A 6524-nucleotide genomic window follows, 5' to 3' on the forward strand; every position below is an offset into this window, starting at 1 on the left:
GCTAGTGGCGACTGGAGAATCCATGCCCCACCCCCTCACCCTTTCGTGCCCACAGTGGTGGCTGGCTTGGCACCTGCCCTGGCTTCTTGCTCTTTCCTGTCTTAATTCTCCCCCATTCCTGCATCTGAGCAAAGCAAACTGGGACACTCCTCTCAGGGACTTCTTAGGGTAATCACACGTGGTGATCACTACTGAGGGTGATCCTGTTAAATGTCCCCCCTGTTTACCATGTGATCAGCCTCAGTGGTAGCAGGAGGAAGGGAGAGGGGAGTCGGGCGAGGCCCTGGGGAAGGTATGGGATTTCAGCAATGGAGAAAGTGCCGTGTTCAGATTCGCCAGCAAGACTGGGGGCAGGAAAAGATGACAGAACAAACGTAGCTTTTTACTTTTGCAATACCATTAAGCATCACTGGATTGACAAGGCAGGGGTTATTATGGTTTACGATTATGAAAATAAGCCTTCATGCACCTGAGAACAGGAGAGGAGATTATAGATCATTTTGTATAACAGCAAGTGGATAGGTTAGTAGGTGAACCACTCAAAAGAACTGGGAATACAGAATTCTGAATTGGTACGGGGAAAGCCAAGGTCAACCTGGTTTAGTCCCCAAAACTCCAAAAGGCTCAGGAATTTTTGCACCAAGTACTATTGAAAATGAAATTGAAATGAGTAGGCATCTCCAGAGAGGAGGGTATTAAATAAGGAAATCAGCTAAAAGTCCAGTTGAGAGCCAAACTTTCAGATCTTGCCAAGAAACATTATTAGAAAACTTCAAAATATGAGAAAAGAACCCGTGAACTTCCAGAAGAGACGGGAAAATACGTTACATATAAAGTATCAGAATAACCTTAGACTTAATAAAAACTTAGAAGCAAGAAGGTGAGAGTGGTGTCTTCCAAATTCCAAAGGAAAATGATTTCCACCTAGAACTCTATACCCACTAAGCCATCGTCAAAGGAAAAAACAGAATAAAAACATTTTTAGCTACAGAAAGTCTCAAGATTTCTACTTCCCATATACCCTTTCTCAAGGTGCTTACATCAAAAAGATAAGGGTCAGCTGGGCACAATGGTGTACATCTGTAATCCTAGAGGCTTGGGAGGCTGAGGCAGGAGGAGCGCGAGTTTAAAGCCAGCCTCAGCAACTTAGCAAGAACCTAAGCGACTCAGTGAGACCCTGTCTCTAAATAAAATACAAAATAGGGCTGGGGATGTGGCTCAGTGGTCACGTGCCCCTGAGTTCAATCCCTGGGACCAAAAAAAAAAAAAAAAAAAAGGGGAGGGGGGCAGGTCAAGTAAAAAAGAATAAGACCCTTGATGCAGGAAACAGAAACTCAGATTGGGACTGAAGTAAGCACAATCCCTAAATGGAGACAGCAAGAAACCTCAGGATGGTGGCCCGAAACCAAAGAGCACGCACGCGGTCCGGCAGTTCGCGTATCATCTGAGACTCCAGGGTGTTTTGTCCAGGAGGTAAATGGATAGAATGATGGTGAATTAGAGAGTGCTGAGAGGTCACTTGGACCTCCATCAAAGAGTTTGCAGTTGAACCGACAAGTACTGAGAAAATTAGGCCAGGGTGGGGGCGGGAGAGGAGGATGATTAATAACCAAGGAAACATGAAAAGCTGAGCAGAAAAAGCCAAGGCCACCCCAGTGCATCACGGAGCTCAGCTGCAAATGGTGCTTACATGATCCCCACGAGGTGAATGGCAAGTATCGACCTCACCCAAGTCACCATCTAGCTATATTGAGAGGACGGGGGAGGGCAAGGGTGTGTGTGTGTGTGTGTGTGCTGGAGCACCGGGTGTGGGAGGCAAAGCCCCCAGAAGCCTCGTCATCTGCAGTGGAGAGCAGGTCTGACTGGAAAAGAAAAATTAACAAGTTGCAATACAAGCGTGTTACCTAGAGGCAGGAGTTAAAGGCAAAAAAAAAAAAAAGTTCAAGGTGAGAGGGGTAATAGGAAGAGGGAGTAAAGTGGAGATTTCTTTCTTTGGAAAACGAATTGAAATTTGACTCTTCAACTTATGTGTATGTATGACCTCAATAGAAACAAAACCTAAAGCCAGGACGGGTCTGTTGTGGTTTGTTTGTTGCTATATTGGGGATTGAACCAAAGGGTGCTCTACCGCTGAGCTACAACCCCAGCCCTTCTCATTTTCTATTTTGTGACAAGGTCTCTCTAAGTTGTTTCGGGCCTCACTGAATTACTGAGGCCGGCCTCAGACTTGCAGTCCTCTTGCCCCAGCCTCCTGAGTTGCTGGCATTACAGGCACACACCACCACACCCAGTAAAACAATACGTTTTTAAGAGAGAGAGAGAAAGCAAAAAGATCAGCCCAGGGCAGCCTAGAAGACAGTGTTTCCATCTGTCACCAGGGCTTAGGGTGGGGACGGTGGCAAAGACACAAAGGTGACTGTGGGGAGGAGAGGAAGAACTGATAGGGAAGGTGACTCACGCAGTAGGGCGTGAGTCAGTGGAAACACCAAGGTGCCCCTGGTCTTGACTTCCTGTGGTCAACTGACCTGACAAGCTGGCATCCTTCTGGTTGGTGGAAGTGACGGGGGTTGCTGGGTGCTGCCAGCCCGGAGCCATGCCAGCTGCTTCACCTGTATTTTCTGCTTTGATCCCTACCCGCTGCCTCCTGCATCAGGTCATGTTTCTCCTGCTCAAATTCACCTGGGGCTCCCTTTGATGGTGAGCCAAACTCCAACTTCTATTAGTGGTCTGCAAGGCCCCTCTGGTCCACTGCCTCCTCAGGGTTCTCTGACCTCTCCCCGTACGTGTCCCCTGCGCCCCAGCTCACCCAGCTCCAGCTGTACTGACTTCTCCTTGAACAGGCAGAGCTATCCCTGCCTCAGGACCCTTGCACTTGCTGTGTGTGTCTGTATAGCTGCCCTCTAAGCCTGTCAGGTCCCATCACAAATGTCTGTGCCTCAGAGGAAACCACCCTGCCTGAGGTAGTCCCTCCACCTGCCCAAACCATTGCTGTCTTTCTTTTTTTTTTTTTTTTAAAGAGAGAGTGAGAGAGGAGAGAGAGAGAGAGAGAATTTCTAATATTTATTTTTTAGTTCTCGGCGGACACAACGTCTTTGTTGGTATGTGGTGCTGAGGATCGAACCCGGGCCGCACGCATGCCAGGCGAGCGCGCTACCGCTTGAGCCACATCCCCAGCCCCCATTGCTGTCTTTCAACATTTTACTTTCTTGACTTCGTGGCTCATAGCAGTGTGTGAAATTCTCCTGTTTTGTTCTTTCAAAAAATGTTTTAAGGGGCTGGGGATAGAGCTCAGTGGGTAGAGTGCTTGCCTCGCCTGCACAAGGCCCTGGGTTCAATCCCCAGCACCACACACACACACAAAATGTTTAAAAGCTGTCATTGAAGTATTCCTGTATCATACATGACCTTCATCATTTTGAAGTGCACGCGTCAGTGTATTCCCGGTGCTGTGCCACTGTCTCCACTCTCAGATTCCCGAACATTCCCATCACCCTGACAAGACTCTGATTCCGTGCACTTCGCCCCGCGCCTGTCAATCGTGCGCTATTTTCTATCTCTGTGAATCTGCCTGTTTGAGCACTTCCCAGGAACGGAATAAAAATGTGGCATTTTCTATCTGGCTTCTTTCACTCAGTGTAATATTCTATTTCTTTGAAAAATTCACTTCCTTACTATCTGTCACCCTCATTAGACTGAAAGGGGCTCTAGTGCGCAGAGTAGTGCCTGGTAGAAGTCATTAACCATGGATGAAGCACCTACTGTGTGCACACAATAGCACCAAGAGCTCCCTTTGGGGTGACTGTCTCTCTCACCTCATTTCCTCCTTAGGAACCTTCTGGGGTCTCCTCCGGCTTCACCTCAGGGCGGTGCTGGTGGCGGGATGGCAGGCGGGTGTGGGAAGGCTCCCCGGGGCACCCAGGGGACTCCAGGAAGGACACCCCACAGCAGCCCAGGGCCTCAGCCCGAAGGGAAGCACGATGGCCCCACGAGCCACCTCTTCCCGAGGGGTGTCCCCGTCCCTCTGGTTCTTTCACAAGCCTGTGGGACATTCAAAGTGTCTGCCTTCACTTCATTACTTACACCCAGGGGCACCGAACCACTGAGCCACGTCCCCAGCCCTTTTTATTCTTTATTTTGAAACTGGGTTTTCTAGACTGCTTAGGGCCCAAGTTGCTGAGGCTCCCGGAACTTGCATCCTCCTGCCTCCCGAGCTGCTGGGATCACAGGCCTTCACCACCTCCATCGGCAAGTCCTGTGCCTTAAATGCAAAGATGGAAAGGGCCGCGGGACCCGCAGTGCAGAGGGAGCCTTGGACCGCGAGTCGGGGGTGCGCGCCTCGGTTCTGCAGCTGCAGGGAAGCTCACCTGCCAACCCCAGAGAGAGCTCAAGGCTGGCTTCAGAGGAGGCCTGGACGGCGACCTCTCAAGGCCGCCTGTGACACTGAGCCTAGCACCCAGCAGAGCCCGTGAGAACGCGGGGACCGCAGAACCCGGGGCCAGCAAACGAATGTGTATTGTCCCAACGGGACAAGATGCACACTGGCCTTGCTGCCTTCCGCCTGACCTGGGGTGGTTTGCTTTGAGGACCCAGGGCCAGCCAGCTCCCTGGAAACCCAGGGTGACCAGAGGCCGGTTGAACTGGAGCATGAGACACAAAGTTCGAGGCCTCAGTCTTCGTTTTGCCGCAGGTCCCGCTCGCCCTGTGCCGGGGTGGCCGGCCTTGCCACCCGCCTGCGGTGGCACCTGGGTGCTTCCACCAGGAGGAGGAACCGGACCCCAGGGCCCAGCCCTGCCGCTTACACTTGGGCAAGTTAACCTTGGATCCGCGTCCCCGGCTGGCATTCCAGAGTGTTCTCTTGGGATCAAATAAACCAGCATGCAGCAGCGCTGAACCCGCGTGGCCCACGTGGACTCCTTGGGTGTCTCCCGCGGACGAGGGTGCCACTGCAGGGTGACTGCCCCCGCTGGGCTGAGCCTGTTCTGCCACTCCTAGGACAGAAATACAGCTTGTGGTGACATCGAAGCAGTTTTCTTACCTCTTTTATGGCCCCAAAGGGACCTTTTTTCTCTTTCCTCATGGGGGAAAATTAGGGAAACCTCAATCGTCCGTTGACAGGAGAATAAAGGCGGACCCTGGGAACACGCCTCTCTGTATGAGCTCGGGAAGGGGCCTCCACTGGGGCTTGACCACAGAGTGCACTGTTAAGGCCTGAACCCTGGCCGGGCCACCTACACCTTGACCTTGGGCAAATCACTCACCTCTCCTCAGTTGGTATCTGTAAAATGGGTGCCGGGCACCATGGCACATGCCTGAAATCAACCCCAGTTCACCGGGAGGCTGAGGAAGGAGGATAGAACGCAGAGATCAACCTGGGCAACTTAGTGAGAACCTGTCTCAAAAATAAAACTTAGAACCGGGCATGAGGCTCAGGGGTGGAATCCCCTGGCTTCACTCTCTAGGACTGGAAACAAACAAACAAACAAACAGTGCTCATTACCCAGGACTATCCTGAATATAAAGTAGATTCACACAGAGAGCAGTGGTGTATGCAGGAATCTTAGGAATTTCTGCTTAATAAAAAGCACAAATTTGCTTTGGAGTTTGAATGTACTATATGCACTGGGAAGAAAGCTGAGGTAATTTACAAAATGCTCTAAAATTGTGACTATTTTTCACTCTCTTCATACTTTTCTAAGGTGATTGAAAAAAAAAAACTTCATAGTTATGAGCCAACATTCCTTTCATCATCAGATAAAAGTGAGCCCTCGTGGGGGTGGCTGTGGGGGGGCTGCGTGCTCAACAGCCTCACCTCTGGGCTGCGGTGACGGCTGGGCTCTTTGCCTGTCGGATCTTCGAGGTTCTTGGACACAGTGTCACCCTTGTTTACTCAAGTCCTCTCCCAGTGAATCACAAGGAGACTGAGCAGGCAGGGTGGGCCGGCGGGTCTCCCACCCTGCTCAGTTCTGGGAGGGAGGGCTGACTCTTCCTGTTGGACCATTGACCTCACCCACAGCCATTCAGTGGGGTTAGTGGCACAGTCAGTCGATAGATCTCCATGCACTCACCTCAGAGGCCACCAGACCACGTCTACTGCCCGGAAGAGGGGTCGGCAGTGGCACTGTTCAGCTGAACCCACCACGACAGGATGGCGTTTACTCAACTAATCTGTGCCAGGCACCGTGGAATTACACTCCTGTAATTCCAGCTGCATGGGAGGCTGAGGCAGGAGGATCATGAGCTCAAAGGCAGCCTCAGCAACTTTTACTTAGAGACCCTGTCTCCAAATAAAACACAAAAAGGGCTGGGGATGTGGCTCAGCCGTTAAGTGCCCCTGGGTTCAAACCCCAGTGTTAATGAATGAACGAAGCGTATTGTGTCCATCTACAACTGAAAACACTTTTTAAAATTAAATTTGAATTTAAAAAAAAAATCACATAGTGAAACCTGAGTGTTGAGGAGGGACTAGATTCCCTGCTTCCCCACGGACAGTCAAGGGAGGGAAGGGTGAACGGAGCAGGGTGTAC

General features: G+C 51.0%; 1 long non-coding RNA gene across 1 annotated transcript; it reads left to right on the forward strand.

The window, feature by feature from the left end:
• The first annotated feature begins 1640 nt into the window (after positions 1–1640).
• LOC144378188 (uncharacterized) lies at positions 1641–5022 on the forward strand. The gene is made up of 2 exons (XR_013439849.1): positions 1641–1711; positions 4688–5022. It is a non-coding gene; the product is annotated as an uncharacterized LOC144378188 (long non-coding RNA).
• The last annotated feature ends 1502 nt before the right edge of the window (positions 5023–6524 follow it).

Source organism: Ictidomys tridecemlineatus, chromosome 5 (genome assembly GCF_052094955.1).
Source record: "Ictidomys tridecemlineatus isolate mIctTri1 chromosome 5, mIctTri1.hap1, whole genome shotgun sequence".
Lineage (NCBI taxonomy): Eukaryota > Metazoa > Chordata > Mammalia > Rodentia > Sciuridae > Ictidomys > Ictidomys tridecemlineatus.